At 48.5% G+C, this 26,647-nt stretch overlaps 1 long non-coding RNA gene across 1 annotated transcript; it reads right to left on the reverse strand.

Moving 5' to 3' along the window:
- Positions 1–1,510: 1,510 nt before the first annotated feature.
- On the reverse strand, positions 1,511–4,499 carry LOC143791253 (uncharacterized). Its single transcript, XR_013219896.1, has 2 exons — positions 4,304–4,499; positions 1,511–1,588 (listed from the first exon to the last, which is right to left on the reverse strand). It is a non-coding gene; the product is annotated as an uncharacterized LOC143791253 (long non-coding RNA).
- Positions 4,500–26,647: the final 22,148 nt, after the last annotated feature.

The raw sequence follows: 26,647 nt of genomic DNA on the forward strand, positions 1-26,647 counted from the left end.
GGCTTATACTCGAGTATATACGGTAACTTACTGTATTACTGAACATTGTGTAAGCTAACTGAGTGTAACATTCTTCACAATACACTGGCGCTATATACATTATTTTTATTATTATTATTACTTGCCCTGTTGTATTTTCTAAGAGCTAAAGCATCAGTGATTGTATTTTCTTTCCCATAACATTAGTAATAAAATAATGGCTTTCAGTGTTTGAGGGAAATATATGTAACCAATTAACTCAGTAAATCCATAAATTCAGCAACCAGAACCTTAAGGATTATTGCAGTGTTTTCAGGGCAGCCACTAGAAATTTCGGGGCCCCATACTGGCAAAATTTTCGGGGCCCCCTTGAGACTCCACCCAGGCTCCACCCCAGCCCCGCCTCCATGCTCCACCCCTCGAACTGTCCACGGTCCCACCGCTCTCTCTTGGAAAAACTCCACTTCTCACCAATCACACATTGAGGGTACGTGTCCACCTTCAGGATGGCCAGCGGTTTCGTCAGAGCGGCAAACCCGCTCGGCGCTAAGCCCCGCCCCCTACTGTGATGCGATGATGCCGGATGTGTTCATTGCACACATCTGGGATCATCGCACCCCACACATAGGGCCCTGTGTTATAGCTTGCGGCGTCGCAGCTGCCGCAAGGAACACGGACATGCTGCGATCTTAAAAGAAGCACCGCATGTCCGGAGTCGCAGGGCCGACGGGTGCGTGTTACCACGCATAGTGGAGACGAGATTTCCTAAAATCCCCTTCACTATGCTGGAACATCTGGACGCTGCGTGTTTGACGCTGTGGCCCCACCCACGCAGCGTCAAACACGCAGCGTTTACTTAACGTGGACACATACCCTAACAGTTCCCATCACCAGATCACACATATAGCCGGCAGCTTTTGTAAGCCGCCACCATAACACGGTAGACTCTTTTGGCCGGGCACTACTCTGCTGTAACCTATTAAATATTTGTTAAAATATGCAAAACAATTTAGGTATATTTTTATTTATTTTTCAATTTTTAAAATGACCAATAATATCACATAAAAAGAACAAATACCGCTACACCATGACAAGATGACATATTACCACCACAGTGATCGAATAATATCACATACAAAGAACAAATACCGCTACACCATGACCAGATGACATATTACCACCACAGTGATCGAATAATATCACATACATAGAACAAATACCGCTACACCATGACCAGACCGCATATTACCACCACAGTGATCGAATAATATCACATACAAGGGACAAATACCGCAACACCATGTCCAGACCACATATTACCACCACATAGTGACTGAATACTACAATTCTGATCAGTAATAAAAAAAAAGCACCACACTATCACCATAAGTGCCATTATACACAGGAGATCTCTACTTAGTATGCAGTGTCTGTGTACAGATAATACAGTGATCACTAGTGAAATTATACACAGGAGCTCTGTATATAGTATACAGTGTATAGTGTCAGTGTATAGGTAACACTGACTCACCAGTGACGTCTCTATGTGAAGTCCTTCATCTTTCATCCAGCACAGACCGCCATCATGTCTTCCAGCCAGGACTCGTTTCTGCAGGAAATAACACAGTTATCTCGAGCTCCGCTTGTAGAACACATTACTTAATTTTTCCCAACTTCTACATTACACCGCATAAAGAAAAAGAGGCGACATAGTGTCACTCTACACAGTAACAGGACCGCCCCCTCATTTCAAACACTGTCCTCAAAAAATAAATACATCACTGCAGTAATAATATCCCTTAATTAGTCCCTATGGTAATAATATTCCCCATCCTGGCCCCCGTGTGTCTCATTCCTGGCGTCAGCCATATGTTCTCCCATCCTGCCCTCATGAGTATCCTTTCTGCACCATATGATCTCCCCATCCTGCCCCATCTGTCTCCATCGTATCCATCCTGCCCCATGATCCTGCACAACCTGTCTCCAATTCTGCCCCCAGTGTCTCCAGTCATGCCCCCATGTCTTTCATCATACCCCATATCTCCATTCTGCCCCTGTGTCCAGCATCATAGCCCCTGTGTCCAGCATCATTCATAGCCCCTGTGTCCAGCATCATTCATAGCCCCTGTGTCCAGCATCTCAGCCCCTGTGTCCAGCATCTCAGCCCCTGTGTCCAGCATCTCAGCCCCTGTGTCCAGCATACTGCCCCTGTGTCCAGCATACTGCCCCTGTGTCCAGCATCTCTGCCCCCTGTGTCCAGCATACTGCCCCCTGTGTCCAGGATCTCTGCCCCCTGTGTCCAGCATCTCTGCCCCTGTGTCCAGCATCTCTGCCCCTGTGTCCAGCATCTCTGCCCCTGTGTCCAGCATAATGCCCCCTGTGTCCAGCATAATGCCCCTGTGTCCAGCATTCTGCCCCATGTCCAGCATCTCTGCCCCTTTGTCCAGCATACTGCCCCTTTGTCCAGCATACTGCCCCTTTGTCCAGCATCTCAGCCCCTGTGTCCAGCATCTCAGCCCCTGTGTCCAGCATCTCAGCCCCTGTGTCCAGCATACTGCCCCTGTGTCCAGCATACTGCCCCTGTGTCCAGCATCTCTGCCCCCTGTGTCCAGCATACTGCCCCCTGTGTCCAGGATCTCTGCCCCCTGTGTCCAGCATCTCTGCCCCTGTGTCCAGCATCTCTGCCCCTGTGTCCAGCATCTCTGCCCCTGTGTCCAGCATAATGCCCCCTGTGTCCAGCATAATGCCCCTGTGTCCAGCATTCTGCCCCATGTCCAGCATCTCTGCCTCTTTGTCCAGCATACTGCCCCTTTGTCCAGCATACTGCCCCTTTGTCCAGCATACTGCCCGTGTCCAGCATCTCTGCCCCCGTGTCCAGCATACTGCCCGTGTCCAGCATCTCTGCCCCTGTGTCCAGCATACTACCCCTGTGTCCAGCATCTCTGCCCCTTTGTCCAGCATCTCTGCCCCTGTGTCCAGCATACTGCCCGTGTCCAGCATACTGCCCCTGTGTCCAGCATCTCTGCCCCCTGTGTCCAGCATACTGCCCCTGTTTCCAGCATCTCTGCCCCTTTGTCCAGCATTCTGCCCCGTGTCCAGCATCTCTGCCCCTTTGTCCAGCATACTGCCCCTGTTTCCAGCATCTCTGCCCCTGTGTCCAGCATACTGCCCCTTTATCCAGCATACTGCCCGTGTCCAGCATCTCTGCCCCTGTGTCCAGCATCTCTGCCCCTGTGTCCAGCATCTCTGCCCCGTGTACAGCATCTCTTCCCCCTTTGTCCAGCATACTGCCCCTTTGTCCAGCATTCTGCCCCTTTGTCCAGCATCTCTGCCCCTGTGTCCAGCATCTCTGCCCCTGTGTCCAGCATTCTGCCCCTGTGTCCAGCATCTCTGCCCCCTGTGTCCAGCATTCTGCCCCGTGTCCAGCATACTGCCCCCTGTGTCCAGCATCTCTGCCCCTTTGTCCAGCATCTCTGCCCCTTTGTCCAGCATACTGCCCCTTTGTCCAGCATACTGCCCCCTGTGTCCAGCATCTCTGCCCCTTTGTCCAGCATACTGCCCCTTTGTCCAGCATCTCTGCCCCGTGTCCAGCATCTCTGCCCCTTTGTCCAGCATACTGCCCCTTTGTCCAGCATTCTGCCCCGTGTCCAGCATCTCTGCCCCTTCGTCCAGCATACTGCCCGTGTCCAGCATTCTGCCCCGTGTCCAGCATCTCTGCCCCTTTTTCCAGCATACTGCCCCTTTGTCCAGCATTCTGCCCCCTGTGTCCAGCATTCTGCCCCCTGTGTCCAGCATTCTGCCCCCTGTGTCCAGCATTCTGCCCCCTTGTCCAGCATACTGCCCCCTGTGTCCAGCATCTCTGCCCGTGTCCAGCATCTCTGCCCCCTGTGTCCAGCATCTCTGCCCCCTGTGTCCAGCATCTCTGCCCCCTGTGTCCAGCATCTCTGCCACTGTGTCCAGCATCTCTGCCCCGTGTCCAGCATCTCTGCCCCCTGTGTCCAGCATCTCTGCCCCCTGTGTCCAGCATCTCTGCCACTGTGTCCAGCATCTCTGCCCCCTGTGTCCAGCATCTCTGCCCCTGTGTCCAGCATCTCTGCCCCCTGTGTCCAGCATCTCTGCCACTGTGTCCAGCATCTCTGCCCCCTGTGTCCAGCATCTCTGCCACTGTGTCCAGCATCTCTGCCCCCTGTGTCCAGCATCTCTGCCCCCTGTGTCCAGCATACTGCCCGTGTCCAGCTTTCTGCCCCAGCATGTCCAGCGTTCTGCCCCGGGCCCCACCCCCCTGGGATCGCCGCTCTGAAAAAAAAAAAAGCCGAGTTCTTACCTTGCCATGCTCCTGCGGCGGGGAACCTCACTTCCTCCACGCAGCCGCAGGTGAAGGACGCACTCGCCGGCGGCTGACAATGACGTCAGACGCCGGCGAAGTGCGACTGCGCACTGCGGCCGCTGAAGTCAGCTGCCAGCCTCCGACTGGCTGGCGGCGGCCGGCGGCTGTTAACTATTGACGTGCGGGCACGGGCCCGCACGTCAATAGTGTCCCGCAGCGCCGGCAGGGGGGGGGCCCGCAGCGCCGGCAGGTGGGGGGCCCGCAGCGCCGGCAGGGGGGGGCCCGGTGAGCAGATTAGACGGGGCCCGATGCGGGCCCCCTCTGCTCACCGGGCCCCATACGCCAGTCATGGCTGTCATGCCCTGATGGCGGCCCTGAGTGTTTTTAAAAAACAAATTATTAAAATTATATCAAATAACAATTGCCCAACTGACAGTAAGGTGATTTTTTAGTTATTTTTAACTGTCTTCAGCTAGAATTAAGTATTTCTTAAAAAAAAAAAAAAAAAGAACTAAGTATTTCTCAGGTTGTGCAATATTAGTTACCACGGAGATAATTTTTCCATAATATCTTCCAATACTGATCATTTATATTTAGTCTACTGATATAATACTTGCAAAGCTACAGACAGATCACCCGTCACCACTATAGAAGTCAGTTAGTTTGTGGATAGTGAAGACTTGGGATCCTTTTTGGATTGTTTTTTGTTGTATACTTGGACTTGTGGTACCCTGCGTATGTTTACTAGCGAATATGTATTCTTTTGGAAATATAATGCTTTACCTGCAGCAACATAAATAAAGAGGTGAGCACCTATTTCTGAAGTTTTGGCACCTGAAGTTCCACGATGGTCCAGATGTGCCAGCCATGCTAAGGACTTTGCAGTTCTACCATACTAGCTGTAGCCACAGGTCATAGAGGAACAATACTCAACCATACAGCTAATTTGTTAATCCAGACACCCAAAGTGATGCACCAGTTTTGCAATAGTGGATATATACCCAACACAACAGAATCTAGTAGCTATTAATCTACTGCCTTACCTAGTACTCAATAGCCAAATGTAACATTAAATCCATGTTAGCGTCAGAATGTGAATATGGAAAGTTGCACTCCTTACCACACTAACAAGACCTTTGTCTCAGTAACCTTTCTGCTGCTTCAGAATACTTTTAGCTTGGCACACATGCCTCTTTCTCTACCCATCTTTTGGTGTTTGCCATCCAGCATTTGATATTCTTGTTGTCAAATGGAGCTCACATCTTCTTGCTACTCAAGCAAGGAAACATTAAAGCACCACTCCAGCTTTTTTTTTTAATTTCAGTGCTAAGCCTAGTTTTATACTTATGAGCTACCATCTTCAGCTCAGCTTTTATCTTGCGCCACCATGTCTCAATGCAAGTCTATGACAGCACGTTCTGACCTGCTTTACCTTCGGATTCTGCAGAATCCGCGTGGAAAAATCCACAATGGAATCCGCAATGTGTGCACATAACCTTACACCTAGTTGTGACTTCTGGATTGCCCAGCAAACACTGGAGTGATCAGAAGGTCACAAGCTGCTGGAGAACAACCGGAGTAGCGCCAGGAACAGCTAAAGACAGCAGCTGTTAAGTATAAGACTGTGGACAGGGAATGTGGCTGTCACAGTGGTATTGCCATCCTCACGGGGAGGGTGATGCCATGCCTGGGAGTGAGTAAGATTCCCTTTAGCAGGTAACACGTACACACAACACTGTTTTGACTCTAGGCCAGATGGGTGAGCTCTAAACCCAGTTTCAGGGGACTTTCCCTAGATATTCTGGCTGGAGGAAGAGTTAGGTAGTGAGTTCAGAGGAGAGCTGGGGCCCTGCAGACACGAGGTTCTGCAGCTCCTGACAGAGCAGTGTGTGATAGACTGTGAGGGGAAAAGAGGCAAAGGAGAGGAAAGATACTGGGAGTGGAGCTGCTACTGGGATCACTCCAGAATCAGCGCGAGAATACCAGAGTCTGGAATTCTGAGATTGTGGGAGTAACTGTATGCCCCATATCAGATACCGGTGGGCAGGAGATTCCAAGTCGCCTGGTCACCATTACACCGGAAGGCAAAGCAACATATAGAGCCTGGTGTCACCACGAGAAGGGACACCTGGAAAAAGACTTGAGTTGCTTGCCATACGGATACTGTCCTATTAACAGGACAGAGAGAGAGGACCTTGTACGAAGCCTTAGGCAGCAAAGGACTACAACACAGTGTGGTAAGGAAGGCTTCCAACACCACCTGGATAGGGGGATTCTGAATCGCTTCCAGGATACCTGGACCTCACCATCACCTGAGATCCGTACCCTGGACTGTGGCTTCATACTATCAGTAAAAGGTAAAGAGACGGTGTGGCGCCCCAGGGTCCCGGTCGTCACAGTAGCATTGCTTTCCTCACAGGGAGAGTGATGTTACGTTTGGAAGCGATGAAGGATATCTTTTATCAGGTAATCACCATACACACAACATGTTCACACTTCAGGCTACAAGGGGGAGCTTTTGATCCTATTTCTAGGTGACTCCCCTATATATATTGTGGTTTGGAGGGAAAGAGAGATTAGATTTTCAGAGAGACAGAAGAGAGCAGACCAAGATAGAGTGTCAGAAAGTCTGAAGGGGCCGTGTAGTCTGAAGTACTACAGCCCCTGGAGAAAGAGACATACAGAAAGCAGAACATCGTTCAGTGAGAGTGAAGGAGAGCGAGGCACAGGCGAGGACACCAGGGGGAGGACAGCGGCGAGCAGACTGTCTCCCTGGCAAAGCGCAGATAACCAGTAGCCGGTACACCAAGGTTGTAAGGGACTCTAGGACTTACATCAGAGACCGGCAGGACAGCTGAACTGCAAGTTACCTGTCCACCACACACAACTGAAGACACAGTAACACATAGAGCCCGGGGCATGATAGAGTCCCTGTAAAAAGGCTCGAGTTACCTGTCATACAGGTATTGTCTTATCCTATATGGGGTACAGAGAGAAGAACTGTGAGGACCTTATCTGAAGCCATAGGCAGTAAGGGACTACAACACCACCGTGCTAGAGGAAGGCATTTAACTCCACCTGGTAAAGGGGACTCTGGATTCGCTATGTACTTCACCTGTGGGAAGTTATACCATCTAGCTGCCATAACATCACACCACACGTGGCGTCACGAACATAAACTTTATTCAACTATCCCTTTTACATGGGCGCCCAGGGCCATGGACCGGGTTGCCACCGTGACATCCCCCTGTGAACAGCGGACCTGGTACCGGGTACCCCACGGCCCTGGCAGGCAATGCAACTGCAACCTTGTGTCCTCCAATTCTTTTCGGCACTACATCATTTGTCATCATTACCAACCACACCGGGAGCCCTGAGGATCAAGCTTCACCTGTGACACACACAGATGTGTATTCCTAGTGTGAGATCAGTGGCCCAAAGTCATTTAACCCCTTAAAAACATCAGTTACTTATTCAAATCTGTGAAAATGGGCTGTTTGCCCACTTTGATGCCAGTTCTGATGCCCAGAACCCATTTCGGCCAGGCTATAGGGACCGGGGTTTGATATGGGGCATCACTATCTGTGTATTCTTGGTGTGAGATCAGTGGCCCAAAGTCATTTAACCCCTTAAAAACGTCAGTTACTTATTCAAATCTGTGAAAATCGGTTGTTTGCCCATTTTGACGCCAATTCTGATCCCCAGAACCCATTTGGGCCAGGTTAGAGGGAACTGGATTTGCTGCAGGGCATCACTATCTGTGCATTCCTAGTGTAAGATCAGTGGCCCAAAGTCATTTAACCCCTTAAAAACACCAGTTACTTATTCAAATGGCCAAAATCGACTGTCTACCCACTTTGATGCCAGTTCTGATGCCCAGAATGCATTTGGCCAGGCTGGAGTGACCTGGATTTGATGTGGGGCTCCCTGTTCTATATGTCTGCAGTGTGATATCAGTGGCCTAAAGTCATTTAACCCTTTTATTAATGCCCTTCAATGCCCACTTTGATGCCCATTTTTGTGCCAGTTTTATCATTTTTGTAGCTATTCAAGTATATTCACATTAGGTCACCTCGCTGCATTGTATATTATTATTGAGATGCTTATTATTTGTTGATAAACCTATAAAAAACAGAAAATAAAAAATTGCCGAATAAGAAACTGACGAATAAGAAACCAGCTTCATCTCCGAATAAGAAACTGAACGAATAAGGCTACTTTCACACATCAGGTTTTCACCGTCAGGCTGAATCCAGCTACTTTTGAAAAAAATGGATCCGTTGCAAACTGTGAAAAACAGTGTCCGTTTTTTCGACGGACAAAAAAACTTTACTATGTCCTTTTTCTCAGGCTGCTGGAAAACACATTTTCGACGGATCCTTCGAAAAACGGATGAAAAGTGAGGCCATCCATCACAATCCAGCGCTAATAAAGTCTTCAACTTTTGCCGTATCTGATTTTTTTCAAAATTTGCCGGATTAAGCCTGATGGCAAAAAGCTGATGTGTGAAAGTAGCCTAAGATACCAAACTTCTGCCTCAAGTATAGCTACATATAAAATAGCGACTGCAAAGCTGGATATATAAATGACTAGATGGTGACCTGTATCTAACGCATTGGGTATTCTAGAATATGTATGTGCGTTGCGCTGTGAGTGGGGGTAAAATTCCGCACCAATATTGCTGATTGGTCGCGCCCAGCTGGCCGATCAGCGAAGCGTGGTTCAAATCTGGCGCCAATTCGCGGCCGGACTGCGCCTGTCGCTGATTGGTCGTGGCCGGCCGGGCACAACCAATGACCGAAGCGGTGTTTAAATACTGCGCCAACATCGCTGATTGGTCGCGGGTGGCCGTGAGCTACCAATCACCGAAGCGGTGTTTAAATCCCGTGCCAATATCGCTGATTGGTCGCGGCCGGCCGGGCGCAACCAATGACCGAAGCGGTGTTTAAATACCGTGCCAATATCGCTGATTGGTCGTGGGTGGCCGTGAGCTACCAATCACTGAAGCGGTGTTTAAATCCCGTGCCAATATCGCTGATTGGTCGCGGCCTTGGCACGACCAATGACCGAAGCGGTGTTTAAATACCGCGCCAATATCCCTTATTGGTCGCGGCCGGCTGTGCACGACCAATCACTAAAGCGGTGTTTAAATCCCGTGCCAATATCGCTGATTGGTCGCGGCCGGCTGGACGTGACCAATCAGCGAAGCGTGGTTTAAATCCCGCGTCAATTTGCGGCTGGACTGTGTCTGTCGCTGATTGGTCGAAGGATGTTGGGGATTCGGGGAGCTGAATGTCGGGGGTTCGGGGTGCAGGATATAGTTCAGCCATGTAGTATATAACACAGTCCGTAGTATATATCACAGCCACGTAGTATATGGCACAGCCACGTAGTATATAGCACAGCCACGTAGTATAAAGCAGCCACGTAGTATATAGCACAGCCATGTAGTATATAGCACAGCCACGTAGTATATAGCTGCCACGTAGTATATAGCAGCCACTGTTATGGACTGGTAATTTAGGAGCGACATGCGACTAGCTCTGAGCAGGTGGTAACTATACAGACCGCAGTTCCTGATCTTAACACAACACTAGAAGTAGCCGTGGGATGTTCCTGTCACTCCCTGGACACCTCGTCACAGCCGGAGAACTAGCTACCCCTAAAGGTAGAAACAGGAAAGCTATCTTGCCTCAGAGAAAATCCCCAAAGGATAGGATAGCCCCCCACAAATATTGACTGTGAGAGGAGAAGGAAATGACATACGTAGTATGAAACAAGATTTAGCAAAGGAGGCCACTTCTAGCTATATACATAGTAAGGAAAGAACACTGCGCGGTCAGTAATAAAAACTAGAAAAAGTCCACCGCAGAGATATGCAAAAATCTCCACACCTGACTAAAGGTGTGGAGGGCAAAATCTGCAGCCCAGAGCTTCCAGCTTAGCTAAATAGATCCATACTGATAAGCTGGACAAATGAGCAAAACATAGAAAGTGCTGAACAATAAAGTCCACAACAAATGGACTGCAAAAGGACAAGCAAGGACTTATCTTTGCTGAACTGGACAGAGTGTCCGGGAAATCCAAAAGAGCAGTGGCTCCAAGCAGGAACAATTGACAACTGGCATTGATTGAGGGCTAAGGCCAAACTAAAATAGCCGAGCCAGAAAGATGATCAGTGGAAGCAGCTGCTAATGCTAAATCCAAGAAGCAGCTACATCACTCAAAACCACAGGAGGGAGCCCAAGAGCAGAACTCACAAAAGTGCTACTCACAACCACCGGAGGGAGCCCAAGAGTGGAATTCACAACAAGCCACGTAGTATATAAGCCCATGCAGTAAATAACACAGCCCACACAGTATATAACACTGCTCACGTAGAATATATCAGTCACGCAGTATGTAACACAGTCCACGTAGTATACAGCAGTGTGGGCACCATATCTCTGTTAAAAAAAAGAATTAAAATAAGAAATAGTTATATACTCACTAGTGTTGAGCGATACCTTCCGATATGCAAAGGTATCGGTATCGGATTGGATCAGCCAATACCCAAAAAATATTGGATATCGCCGATACCGATACCCGATACCAATGCATATCAATGGGACACAAAATATCGGAATGGTTCCCAGGGTCTGAAGGAGAGGAAACTCTCCTTCAGGCCCTGGGATCCATATTCATGTATAAAATAAATAATAAAAATAAAAAATATTGATATACTCACCCTTCCGACAGCCCCGGCTCTTACCGGTCCAAGCGTCTGCCTCCGTTCCTAAGAATGCAGAGTGAAGGACCTTCGATGATGTCGCGGCTTGTGATTGGTCGCGAGACCGCTCATGTGACCGCTCACGCGACCAATCACAAGCCAAGACGTCATCGCAGGTCCTACACTCACTGCATTCTTAGGAACGGAGGCTGCCGGTTACATCCCTAAGGTCCAGGGTCCGCCGGTGGGGTGAGTATATCCATATTTTTATTTTTATTCTTTATTTTTTACATGAATATGGATCCCAGGGCCTGAAGGAGAGTCTCCTCTTCTCCAGACCCAGGGAACCATACACTGGGAACTTCCGATTTTGGATATCACAAAAATATCGGAACTCGGTATCGGAATTCCGATACAGCAAATATCGGCCGATACCCGATACTTGCAGTATCGGAATGCTCAACACTGATACTCACCCTCTGGCGTCCACTGAATTTGTCCCGATGCATGCGAGGCTGCCGCCAGCTTCCGTTCCCAGAGATGCATTGCGAAATTACCCAGTTGACTTAGTGGTCTCGCGAGATGTGCTTTACCAAAAAACCCTATCTTGGTCTAATCTGTCCACAAGATGCCTGCTGGTCCTCTAAAATTAATGATGGCCGCCTCTTTAAACTTTACAGTATTATTATGAAAAAGTAAATTTACTCACCTCAGATAGATAAATTATATTGCAGTAGCAATAGCTGGCCCTCCAAAAATGCTTAGTGAGGGCTGGCTGCTGGCCCTCTGACAATAATGAGGGTCATCTGCTGGCAGGCTTGGACTGGCCCACAGGGTAACAGGGGAATCCCCTGATGGGCTCCTGTGCAGATCTAGGCCCCCAACATTTCTGTATGGGCAGTACTTGTCATAATTCACTTGATTCCCTCTGTACAGAAAAAAACAGCATCTCATCATTCATTAACCAAACAACCCAGTATCTATATGTATAAGAGGCATCATGATTACTCGCTAATCCCGCCCCCTGCACAGTAGCTCCCCCCCCCCACATCACCACACATAATCCCACCCCCCACCCCATTATTACACACAATCCCGCCCCCACCACATTACAACACACAATCCCACCCTCCACCACATTACTACACACAATCCAACCCCCCACCACATTACAACACACAATCCCACCTGCCAACTACATTACCACACACAATCCCGCCCCCCACCACATTACCACACACAATCCCGCCCCCCACCCCATTACCACACACAATCCCCCCACCACATCACCACACACAATCCCGCCCCCCCACCACATCACCACACACAATCCCGCCCCCCACATTACCACACACAATCCTGCCCCCCACCACATTACCACACACAATCCTGCCCCCACCACATTACCACACACAATCCCACCCCCCACCACATTACCACACACAATCCCGCCCCCCCACCACATTACCACACACAATCCCGCCCCCCCACCACATTACCACACATAATCCTGCCCCACCACATTACCAGACACAATCCTGCCCCTCACCACATTATCACACATAATTCCGCCCCCACCATATTACCACACATAATCCTGCCAGCCCACCACATCACCACACACAATCCTGCCCCCCCACCACATTACCACACACAATCCACACCACATCACCACACACAATCCCGCCCCCCCACCACATTACCACACACAATCCACAACACATCACCACACATAATCCCGCCCCCCACCCCATTATTACACACAATCCCGCCCCCACCACATTACAACACACAATCCCACCCTCCACCACATTACAACACACAATCCCACCCCCCACCACATTACAACACACAATCCCACCCGCCAACCACATTACCACACACAATCCCGCCCCCCACCACATTACCACACACAATCCCGCCCCCCACCCCATTACCACACACAATCCCCCCACCACATCACCACACACAATCCCGCCCCCCCACCACATTACCACACACAATCCCGCCCCCCACATTACCACACACAATCCTGCCCCCCACCACATTACCACACACAATCCTGCCCCCACCACATTACCACACACAATCCCACCCCCCACCACATTACCACAAACAATCCCACCCCCCCACCACATTACCACACACAATCCCGCCCCCCCACCACATTACCACACATAATCCTGCCCCACCACATAACCAGACACAATCCTGCCCCCTCACCACATTATCACACATAATTCCGCCCCCACCATATTACCACACATAATCCTGCCAGCCCACCACATCACCACACACAATCCCGCCCCCCCACCACATTACCACACACAATCCACACCACATCACCACACACGATCCCGCCCCCCCACCATATTACCACACATAATCCCGCCCCCCACCACATTACCACACATAATTCCGCCCCCCATGACATTACCACACATAATCCCGCCCCCCCACCATATTACCACAGATGATCTGGCCCCACCACATTACCACACACAATCCCACCCCATCACATTACCACACACAATCCCGCCCCCCACCACATTACCACACACAATCCCGCTTCCCACCACATTACCACACACAATCCTGCCCCCCACAACATTACCACACATAATCCCGCCCCCCAACACGTTGCCACACATAATCCGGCCCCCCCACCACATTACCACACATAATCACGCTACGCACTACTTTACCACACATAAATCCCGCCCCCCACCACATTACCGCACATAATCCCGCCCCCCACCACACTACCACACATAATCCCGCCCCCATCACATTACCACACACAATCCCGCCCCCCACCACATTACCACACACAATCCCGCCCTCCCACCACATTACCACACACAATCCCGCCCCCCCACCACATTACCACACATAATCCCACCCCAACCACATTACCACACACAATCCCGCCCCCCACCACATTACCACACATAATCCCACCCCCCCAAATTACCACACATAATCCCGCCCCCTCACCACATTACCACACACAATCCCACCCCCCACCACATTACCACACACAATCCACACCACATCACCACACACAATCCAGCCTCCCACCACATTACCACACACAATCCCGCCCCCACCACATTACCACACATAATCCCACCCCAACCACATTACAACACACAATCCCACCCCCCACCACATTACAACACACAATCCCACCCGCCAACCACATTACCACACACAATCCCGCCCCCCACCACATTACCACACACAATCCCGCCCCCACCCCATTACCACACACAATCCCCCCACCACATCACCACACACAATCCCTCCCCCCCACCACATCACCACACACAATCCCGCCCCCCACATTACCACACACAATCCTGTCCCCCACCACATTACCACACACAATCCTGCCCTCACCACATTACCACACACAATCCCACCCCCCACCACACACAATCCCGCCCCCCCACCACATTACCACACACAATCCACACCACATCACCACACATAATCCCGCCCCCCACCCCATTATTACACACAATCCCGCCCCCACCACATTACAACACACAATCCCACCCTCCACCACATTACACCACACAATCCCACCCCCCACCACATTACAAAACACAATCCCACCCGCCAACCACATTACCACACACAATCCCGCCCCCCACCACATTACCACACACAATCCCGCCCCCCACCCCATTACCACACACAATCCCCCCACCACATCACCACACACAATCCCGCCCCCCCACCACATCACCACACACAATCCCGCCCCCCACATTACCACACACAATCCTGCCCCCCACCACATTACCACACACAATCCTGCCCCCACCACATTACCACACACAATCCCACCCCCCACCACATTACCACACACAATTCCACCCCCCAACCACATTACCACCCACAATCCCGCCCCCCCACCACATTACCACACATAATCCTGCCCCACCACATTACCAGACACAATCCTGCCCCCTCACCACATTATCACACATAATTCCGCCCCCACCATATTACCACACATAATCCTGCCAGCCCACCACATCACCACACACAATCCCGCCCCCCCACCACATTACCACACACAATCCACACCACATCACCACACACGATCCCGCCCCCCACCATATTACCACACATAATCCCGCCCCCCACCACATTACCACACATAATTCCGCCCCCCATGACATTACCACACATAATCCCGCCCCCCCACCATATTACCACAGATGATCTGCCCCCCACCACATTACCACACACAATCCCGCCCCATCACATTACCACACACAATCCCGCCCCCCACCACATTACCACACACAATCCCGCTTCCCACCACATTACCACACACAATCCTGCCCCCCACCACATTACCACACATAATCCCGCCCCCCCAACACGTTGCCACACATAATCCGGCCCCCCCACCACATTACCACACATAATCACGCCACCCACTACATTACCACACATAAATCCCGCCCCCCACCACATTACCACACATAATCCCGCCCCCACCACACTACCACACATAATCCTGCCCCCCCACCACACTACCACACATAATCCCGCCCCCACCACATTACCACACACAATCCCGCCCCCCACCACATTACCACACACAATCCTGCCCTCCCACCTCATTACCACACACAATCCCGCCCCCCCACCACATTACCACACATAATCCCACCCCAACCACATTACCACACACAATCCCGCCCCCCACCACATTACCACACATAATCCCACCCCCCCAAATTACGACACATAATCCCGCCCCCTCACCACATTACCACACACAATCTCACCCCCCACCACATTACCACACACAATCCACACCACATCACCACACACAATCCAGCCTCCCACCACATTACCACACACAATCCCGCCCCCACCACATTACCACACACAATCCCGCCCCCCACCACATTACCTCAAATAATTCCACCCCCAACCACTTTACCACACACAATCCCACCCCCCACCACATTACCACACATAATCCCGCCCCCCCACCACATTACCACACATAATCCCGCCCCCCACCATATTACCACACATAATCCCGCCCCCTCACCACATTACCACACACAATCCCACCCCTCACTACATTACCGCACACAATCCACACCACATCACCACATTACCACACACAATCCCACCCCCCACCACATTACCACACACAATCCCGCCCCTCCACCACATTACCACACATAATCCTGCCCCCCACCACATTACCACATATAATCCCACCCCCACCACATCACCACACATAATCCTGCCCCCCCACCACATTACCACACATAATCCCACCCCCTGCACAGTAGCTCTGCCCCCCCACCCCATCACCACACATAATCACCCCCACCCCATTACCACACATAATCCCACCCCCACCACATTACCACATATAATCCCGCCCCCACCACATTACCACAGATAATCCCGCCCCCTCACCACATTACCACAGATAATCCTGCCCCTCAGTACATTACCAAACATAATCCTGCCTCCCACCACATTACCACACATAATCCCGCCTCCCCACCACATTACCACAGATAATCCCACCCCCAGCACATTACCACACATAATCCCGCCCCCCCACATTACCACACATAATCCCGCCCCCACCACATTACCACACATAATCCCGCCCCCAAAATCACATTACCACACATAATCCCCCCCACCACATTACCACACATAATCCCGCCCCCCACCACATTACCACACATAATCCCACCCCCCACATTACCACACGAGGCTCCGTCCCCACACATTACCACATGAGGCTCCATCCCCCCACATTACCACACGAGGCATTATTCACCCACACATTACCACACGAGGCTCCGTCCTCACACATTACCACACAAGGCTCTGTTCCCACACATTACCATACGAGGCTCCGTCCTCATACATTACCACATGAGGCTCCGTCCCCACACATTACCACACGAGGCTCTGTCCCCACACATTACCACACGAGGCTCTGTCCCCACACATTACCATATGAGGCTCCGTCCCTCCACATTACCACATGAGGCTCCGTCCTCACACATTACCACATGAGACTGCGTCCCCACACATTACCACACAAATCCAGTTTGCTTTTGATTTTACACTGTGAATACAATGTATTAGTATTCTGATTTTTAATTATTATTATTGATATTAACTTCATTTTAAGTTAATTTACCACCTGTGTAAGCGCTATTGAATGTTGTCATTATTTACTTTAGTTTAATCACTAGCAGCGTTAATTATATAGCAATGAGCATGCCGAGCGTTAGCTGGCTGGAAGCAGCTAGTATTATTATATAGAGATATAGGTAAATTTGTGAACCAGGGTAATGTAATATTTGTATGCAGGTGAAAAGTGGGCCCCCACAGTCAATTTAACTGGTTGGCCCTTGGCATCCCTAGTCCGACACTGCCTGCTGGCCCCCAAACAATAGTTAGGGCCGCTTGGTTGCCCTGAAAAAAAATTGTGACTTTCAGAGTCCCTCCTTCATAAATTAAACAGGATGGGGCTGCTATTTTTATGTTGGGGGGGCAACATCCATGGCTCCTTACCAGCCTGAGAATACCAGCCGCCAGCTCTTTGGTTTAAAATGGCTGGTTGTCATAAATGGGGCGGACCGCACGCCATCTTTAAAATGTATTTAAATAATTAAAATTTACGGCGTGGGGACCCCCTCTATTCTTGATAACTAACCGTGTTGAAGCTAACAGCTGAGGGTTTTGACTGGCTGATTAGCAAAAATGCAGGGGAACCCATGCTGTTTTTTTTAATTATATATTTACAGAACAGGAGCCGGCGAATGAATCCTCCCATCTGCCGCTTCTGCACTAACTGTTATTAGCAGCAGTAGGCGTCGGATGATGGGAGCAGTTGTCCCATCAGCTGACACCAGTGACCGGAGGTAAACTTCATACCTCCGATCACAGCTGAGTGCTTTTGACATCGTGGGAGCTGCGGCTCTCTGACCGGCAGGGATGATTTCACCGCCGATCAGAAGTTGTGTTTGCTGCGCTGTCATACACATGAGATTGTGGCAAACACTGGATGTTCAGGCCCCCCATTCAAGTGAATGGGGTATGGGTTCGGGCCCTGTTCTGGTACCTGAACCCGAACTTTTTGTAACTGTTCGGCTGAACCCGCCGGACCCGAACATCCAGATGTCCGCCCATCTCTACCCATCACATCTCACATGTCTGGATACGGTATTAAAATGATAAAATTACATTTCTTGCTGAATGTTTTTTTCACCATTGAAAGCAATGCAAATGCACAAAACACAGCAAAAACACTGCGTGTGCACGTAGCCCAAGGTGTGGAGGAGCATTTTTCCTTCTTACTTATTTTACCCTATATACAAGTCATTATCTTGGAAAGAATGTTTCTTAACATTTTTTCCAGTAAAATCCATTTTATCTTAGGTTTTGTACTGTATGTTTTATTGTCAGTCCGTAAAAGTGGCATAATACTCAGCAGTGTTCCCAGCAGCGACCTTGGATTCAGAGATGCTTCCAGGGGATCTTTCCCATGCTATTCCCATGCTATTTCAGCATTGTTTCCATTGATTTTACCAATTTTTAGACCCCCTGCAGGCCTCTGGGGTAGGAGGGGGTGCTAGAAAAATCCTCAAGTTTTCCATTGACTTCCATTATACTCGTTACTCGGATTGAGCACCTGAGCATTACAATTTGCTTGACTCGAGTAATGGGTACCCGAGTACGTGCTCGCTTATCACTAATATTCACTCGTTGGCTCATATGCTCTTTGGGGGGATCATTGGCTTCTTGGTGGGCTAGTCTGAACTTGTGTTCAAGACAAGAGAACATTTCTTGTGTCAGCCCATTACCATCGAAGTGTGAGACGCAGCTGGCTAGTTCATTTCAGTAGATACTTTATGTCGGTCTCCTTCTTTGTCTAGGCCTTTACCATGATAGAGTCGCTCAGGTTGTTGAATCAAACTTGTAAGTCACTAACTGCAGTGGTCTCTTTACTGCATGGAAAATGTTTGTCATCATTGATCAGTGTTGAGCATTCCGATACTGCAAGTATCGGGTATCGGCCGATACTTGCTGTATCGGAATTTCCGATACCGAGATCCGATACTTTTGTGGTATCGGGTATCGGGTATCGCAACAACATTAATGTAATAATGTGTAAAAAAGAGAATTAAAATAAAAAATATCGCTATACTCACCTGTCCGACGCAGCCGGGATCTCAGCGAGGGAACCGGCAGCGTTGTTTGTTTAAATTTCGCGCTTTTACTTGGTTACGTGAAGTCCCGGCTTGTGATTGGTCAGGGCGGCCATGTTGCCGGGACGCGGACCAATCACAGCAAGCCGTGACGAAATTACGTCACGGCTTGCTGTGATTGGTCCGCGTCCCGGCAACATGGCCGCCATTAACCAATCACAAGCCGTGACGTCACGGGAGGCTGGACATGCGCGTATTTTGAAAAGCGCGCGTGTCCAGCCTCCCGTGACGTCACGGCTTGTGATTGGTTAATGGCGGCCATGTTGCCGGGACGCGGACCAATCACAGCAAGCCGTGACGTAATTTCGTCACGGCTTGCTGTGATTGGTCCGCGTCCCGGCAACATGGCCGCCCTGACCAATCATAAGCCGGGACGTCACTGGAGGCTGGACACGCGCGCTTTTCAAAATACGCGCATGTCCAGCCTCCCGTGACGTCACGGCTTGTGATTGGTTAATGGTGGCCATGTTGCCGGGACGCGGACCAATCACAGCAAGCCGTGACGTAATTTCGTCACGGCTTGCTGTGATTGGTCCGCGTCCCGGCAACATGGCCGCCATTAACCAATCACAAGCCGTGACGTCACTGGAGGCTGGACACGCGCGCTTTTCAAAATACGCGCATGTCCAGCCTCCCGTGACGTCACGGCTTGTGATTGGTTAATGGCGGCCATGTTGCCGGGACGCGGACCAATCACAGCAAGCCGTGACGTAATTTCGTCACGGCTTGCTGTGATTGGTCCGCGTCCCGGCAACATGGCCGCCCTGACCAATCACAAGCCGGGACCTCACGTAACCAAGTAAAAGCGCGAATTTTAAACAAACAACGCTGCCGGTTCCCTCGCTGAGGTCCCGGCTGCGTCGGACAGGTGAGTATAGCAATATTTTTTATTTTAATTCTTTCTTTTACACATTAATATGGTTCCCAGGGCCTGAAGGAGAGTTTCCTCTCCTTCAGACCCTGGGAACCATCAGGAATACCGTCCGATACCTGAGTCCCATTGACTTGTATTGGTATCGGGTATCGGTATCGGATTGGATCCGATACTTTGCCGGTATCGGCCGATACTTTCCGATACCGATACTTTCAAGTATCGGACGGTATCGCTCAACACTAGTCATCAACAAACACACTATTTACCTCCAGATATGTTGGAAATCTGAGGGTAAATAGTGTTTTATTCATGTTGCATGATTGCATTCTCCCTGCAGCCTCTCGCTACCATTGGGGCAAATACTCACTATACAGTGAGTGGGCCAGTAATCACCTTCCTGCACTTTGAATGAAAGTCTACTTTACACACAAATGCTGTTACAGTGCACAGTCCTGATGACTGGAAGTGAGCGGCTGAAGGGAGAAAATAACTTCATTTCCTCCCTGTAGCTGCAGCTTCAATAAGGCAGCTACTCAAGATTTAAACCATATACCTGGAGATTATCACAATATCGGCATTTAAATAGCATTTTTATAGCTGAAAACTTCCCTTTAATTATACTTTTTTTTTTTTAACACAGAATGCTGTTTCTCTTTCTGTTGGCCAAATAATTATAATTTAAAGTCACAGACTAATGTAGACAAAAATAGGTAAAAAAAGAAAATATATGGTGCAGTTTATGAAGTCTGTTCTGTTTTCTTCTGACGGGAATTGCTCTTATTTATACCGAGAAATATCTGGACCACACACAGTCTAAGAACAGAGCCTTGTAGAATAAACCTAAAGGGTGTTTCCACACAAAGAAAAAAAGGGGAAAAATGTTGATTTTTTTTACTATTATTATTTTTTTAAATTGTTTTAGCCAAATATTATCTGCAATTCAAAGTGAAATGTACGAGCACAAAATCACCATAAAAATGTGTAAGACAAAATGCATAAAACTGTTTTTTTTTCATGACGAAGCAACCCACAAAATGTACATATGTGTGAAAGAAGGCTTTATTTATTTTACAGTGCCAGACAAAATATTACAGCTACAAATACTTACTAATTCTACCATTGGGGGACATGCCATGTGCAAACTGCAGATGCAAAGGGGCACAAAATAAAAGGGGGGCCACTGTAATTTTGAAGTCAATTTATGTATGGGGTTGAGCTAATGTAAGGGACTGGGCTTGTCAATTATATGTATCACAATTATTATGAAAACATTGGGGTGCTGTGTGATGGGCCATTACAAGACAAAATAGCTATGTGCTGTCTGTGTCTGTCTTTGAAACCATTTAGGCATTTTTAAGATGAACAAAAGCAGTTAAATCAGATTTAGACTTTTTTTGCATTTTGTTTTATTTCAACATACTTTAAGGTTGTAGTTTTGAAAGCTTTCAGAAAACAAGATGTACCCAGATAACAAATCACAAATGCATTGTTTCTATAATTGTTATTTCCATAATTACCACTAGATGTCACTGTTCTACAAAACTATACAAAAAGCGAATTCCATAAGATTCAGTATAGGGATTAACTTTTTTAAACTAATGTTGATGATTGGACAAAAATGTGCTGTTTTAAATAGTAAAATGTATGATCTATCCTCTCTCTTGACCTGAGCTAGAGCATCTTGGATACCACTTAGATACTGCATGTAGACAGCTATTTTCAAGTCCTCAGCTGGGCTGAGATTTGAACATTGATCTGACAATACCATATTCTGATCCCTATATATTTACATGTGCAGCTAATGAAAACACACACTCAATTTTGATGACGTGAGATAGTGGAAAAGCTGCAGGAAAAGGAAGAAAGTATAGGAAGAAGTGACACTGGGCAGATAATAGAGCTGGAGTGACAGAGCTTTTAGATCTACAATTAGCTATTCAGCCTCATTTAAAATTCAGTTCCAATGCTAAATTCTTAGTAATGGCAGAAAGGAATAGCCATGTAAAGGCATTGCTGGACTTCTCTTTGAAAGAGCTGTATGCATGTACACACATGGTCAAAATTGTTGGTACCCCATGTTTAATGATAGAAAAACTCATAATGGTCACAGAAACAACTTGAATCTGACAAAAGTAATAATAAAATAAAAGATCTATGAAAATTAACAAGTGAAAGTCAGACGTTGCTTTTCAACCATGCTTCCAAGGAATTAAAAAAAATAATAAAACTCGTGAAATAGGCCTGGACAGAAATAATGGTACCCCTGAAGATAATGTGACAAAAGGGACATGTTAAATCAAGGTGTGTCCACTAACTAGCATCACAGGTGTTCTGTCCAATTCTAAAGAAGGACAGTATGGTTCATATTTTCCATTAAAAGGTTAACTACTATTAGTGTTTTGGTTTTTGCTGTGTTATAGCACCACCCAGTGGTGGTTAAGTTTATTACCTGTGTTTTTCAGTAATAATTAGAGTGTTGCATTCTGGGATTGCACCAAGGTATCATGGGATAGGGAAATTCCCCATTTTCTCTCTGTATTTCCCTGGACACACGTGTTAATCTGTTGTGTTGGAACTACCTCACTTACTTGCCATCTGGTTAAGTTTATCCGGTAAGATCATTATCCCTGTTCTTGCAATGTAGTGTTGTACAGAGTGTGATTACTGTATAGCAGCTAGTACCTGGGAAATCTATTATCTGTGAGTTACTGTATGTAGTTACATGTAGATGTTGCATCATTCTGTATGCTTTCCCTGCTAGTTATAAGTATCAGTTGTGCTGTTATTTGCCCAATACTTACCCAAATCATTTGTATTCTTATAGTTTTACCATGCTCATGTTTACCAATAAACAAGTTAGACTACAGAGAACAGTCTGCTTATTTGGGAGACAGAAGTGGTTTATGCCGTATGTCGGATCACACACCGTATCAACGTGTATGAAGACAGAACAGTAAAACGGATGCTAGATGCCAGCGATAGCAGTAAATGGAGGCTAGGTGCCAGAGATAGCAAATATCACTTACGCAGCCGCTTGTACTACACCGCACTGCCTGCAGATACCGCAGCGGCCGCCATACAGTCACAAGTACCGAGAGTGCAACCCACCAAGCACGACACGTCTCAGTCCACGCTGAAGTAATTCTTACCCACTCTGAGACGTCCTACAGCCTACAAACGGACACAAAATGTCTGCAAGTCGAGCATCTTCACTCAGGACGAGGTCCCAAACAAGCTGCTCTAGCAAGTCTTCCTCGAAAAGGTCTGTCACCCTCGCCCGAGCAGAAGCTGAGGCGGCGAAAGTAAGATCCTCCTTCGCTGCACAAGAGATGCAGTTAAAGTTAAGACAAGCAGAGCAAGAAGCAGAAAGAGCTCACCTGCAAGCAGATAGAGAAGCCAAAAGAGCCCGCCAAGAAGCAGAAAGAGCCCGCCTGCAAGCAGAGCAAGAAGCAGAAAGAGCCCGCCTGCAAGCAGAGCAAGAAGCAGAAAGAGCCCGCCTGCAAGCCGATAGAGACGCAGATACAGCACGCCTGCGAGTGACCTTAGAAAGGCTTTCCGCTGAAAAAGAAGCAGCAGCCGCAATAGCCAAAGCTGAGTTCTTAGAAGCCTTCGAGTTTCCTGAATCTGAGCGTGACAGCGACGTACGTGGACCAGACCTTGATCGCCAGGACCCTGCTCAATGCGTCTCAGAATAAGTCCACCAACATCCCAGAATAGAAGACAACTCTGATCCGTTACACCAACCAGCCTATACAGATTAACAGAGATCTTTCCTCCAAACACCGTACTGGAAGCAGGAAGGTATACTGCTAAACGACGTCAACCACCAATACCATCCTACAGAACAGAAGGTACGGCCTCCTCCCAGACTGACAGGGACACCCTTAGCTTTGGAACGGTTTTATACAGACTTTCCTAAGCCAGAAGCTCCTACCAGGTATGAGGATGCACCACACACACCGCATGACAACAGCACACCAGCTCATGTTGGCACTGACTCAGCCACTATGAACTTTGCAAGGTTCTTTACCCGCTGGGAGCTGGTGACCACGGGACTTGTAAAGTTCACTGATCGAGCTGAAAGCTACAGAGCATGGCGAGCCTCTTTGCAGAGTGCCATCAGAGACTTGCATCTTTCCAGTAGTGAAGGTTAGATCTACTGGTTAAGTGGCTTGGGAGCGAGTCAGCTGAACACGCCAAAAGAATCAGGAACATTAACATAAAGTACCCACCCACAGGTCTTCGCATGGTGTGGGAGAGACTCGAAGAATGTTATGGGTCAATAGAAGCTATAGAAAACGCTTTGTATAAAAGAATTGATGATTTCCCCAACATAGCAAATAAGGGTTATCAAAAGCTCAGGGAACTGAGCGACTTGTTAATGGAGGTACATGCTGCTCAGGCAGAAGGTGACCTACCAGGGTTGGCATTCCTGACACTGCCAGGGGTGTCAACCCGATTGTCCAAAAGCTCCCTTACAACTTACAAAAAAAGTGGGTCAGTCACGGGTTCCATTATAAACAGGCTCATAAGGTACCATTTCCTCCTTTGAGGGAGTTTGTAGACTTTGTTGCTCAGCAAGCTAAAGTTAGAAATGACCCCAGTTTCGATTTCACTATGTCATGTACCACTGCCTCCGGCGTAAAACCCAGTAAAACACCAGTGGCAGTCCACAAAACTAATGTTACCTCCACAGGTTTTCCTTACAGGGCAAGTAAGTCCTCTCCAGAAGAGGACAAACCGCAGGATCTCAGCAAACACTGCCCCCTACACTAGAAACCTCATCCTCTACTAAAATGTAGAGCCTTCAGGGAGAAGTCTCTAGAAGACCGTAAGAGTTTCCTAAAGGAAAACAAGATATGCTTCAGATGCTGCGCGACGACCTCACACTTCGCCAAGAACTGTGAAACCAGTGTGAAATGCACAGAATGTAGTAGTGTGGAGCACAACACAGCCTTACATCCTGGACCACCCTCAGGGGTATCGTCGCGAGTAGAAGAGTCTGCCGAAAAACAGATGGACACTGACATGGACACCTGTTATGATCTGGTGGCCTAAGAGCAGCATGGGACGTACTCTGGAGAAGGTGGTACCTGTACTGACCGCAGACCCTGAACCTAACACCGCAACTAGAAGTAGCCGTGGAATGTACCTAGCACTCCCTAGACATCTCGACACAGCCGGAGGACTAATTACCCCTAGAGATAGAAAATGGAAAACTATCTTGCCTCAGAGAAAATCCCCAAAGAACAGGCAGCCCCCCACAAATATTGACTGTGAGAGGAGAGGGAAAAAACATACACAGACTGAAATGAGAATTTAGCAAAGGAGGCCACTTCTAGCTAAATAGAAAGGACAGGACAGAGTACTATGCAGTCAGTATTAAAACACTAGAAAATATCCACCACAGAAAATACAAAAACTCCACAGCTAACTAAAGACATGGAGGGTATATCTGCATCTCCAGAGATACCAGCTTGGCTAAACAAATCCTTATACAGACCAAGCTGGACAAGACAAAACATGGAAAATAACTGAACAATAAGACCACAGCATGTGGACAGCAAAATCGAGGCCAGAACTTATCTTTGTTGAAAAGAACTGCAAAGCAGAAGAGACCAGGCAGGGATGTGAATCCTGCAGAAACAATGGACAACTGGCACTGACTAAAGGGTGAAGCAAGACTAAATAGCCCTGTCCAAATTGCAAAAAGTGAAAACACCTGATAAATGCTGTGATTCAGAGACAGCAGCGCTACCACTTACAACCACCGGAGGGAGCCCAAGAGCAGAATTCACAACAGTACCCCTCCTTGAGGAGGGGTCACCGAACCCTCACCAGAGCCCCCAGGCCGATCCGGACGAGCCAAATGAAAGGCACGAACCAAATCATCAGCATGAACATCGGAGGCAACAACCCAAGAATTATCCTCCTGGCCATAACCCTTCCATTTGACAAGATACTGAAGCCTCCGCCTCGAAAAACGAGAATCCAAAATCTTCTCAAACACATACTCCAACTCCCTATCAATCAACACCGGGGCAGGAGGATCAACAGAGGGAACAACGGGCACCACATATTTCCGCAACAAAGATCTATGAAAAACATTATGGATGGAAAAAGAGGCTGGAAGGGCCAAACAAAAAGACACTGGATTGATAATCTCAGAAATCCTATAAGGGCCAATAAACCGAGGCTTAAACTTAGGGGAAGAAACCTTCATAGGGACATGACGGGAAGACAACCAAACCAAATCCCCAACCCGAAGCCGGAACCAACACAGCGACGACGGTTAGCAAAACGCTGAGCCCTTTCCTGAGACAACACCAAATTGTCAACAACGTGAGCCCAAATTTGCTGCAACCTGTCAACCACAGAGTCCACCCCAGGACAATCAGAAGGCTCAACCTGCCCTGAAGAAAAACGAGGATGAAAACCAGAGTTACAAAAGAAGGGTGAAACCAAGGTAGCAGAAC

The sequence above is a fragment of the Ranitomeya variabilis genome, unplaced genomic scaffold (genome assembly GCF_051348905.1).
Source record: "Ranitomeya variabilis isolate aRanVar5 unplaced genomic scaffold, aRanVar5.hap1 Scaffold_59, whole genome shotgun sequence".
NCBI classification, from domain to species: domain Eukaryota; kingdom Metazoa; phylum Chordata; class Amphibia; order Anura; family Dendrobatidae; genus Ranitomeya; species Ranitomeya variabilis.